Consider the following 317-nt stretch of genomic DNA (forward strand, 5'->3'; position numbering starts at 1 on the left):
GTACGATGTAGGGGACCCGAAGCTAAATTATTCAGAACAGGTAGTGAGTGATTCGAGATCGAGATCCGTTCATCAATGGGCAATTTGTAAATGTTATTTTCAATACATTTGATCAGATCAACTGTTAAATTTAATCTATTGTTCAACGGTAAGACGAAGTTATCTCCCAATTGTAAAAAATTCTGTACGTTGGGAGGTATGGAAACGGTTGACAGATTCACGAAGTATCAAAATTTTTTGATACATTAGTTTTACATTTTCTTTATTTCGAGAATTTCAAAATTTCTTTCCCCCTTTTTTCTTTTTTACTGCATTCT

Source organism: Mycetomoellerius zeteki, unplaced genomic scaffold, assembly GCF_001594055.1.
Source record: "Mycetomoellerius zeteki isolate Tzet28-1 unplaced genomic scaffold, Tzet1.0 scaffold199, whole genome shotgun sequence".
NCBI lineage: Eukaryota > Metazoa > Arthropoda > Insecta > Hymenoptera > Formicidae > Mycetomoellerius > Mycetomoellerius zeteki.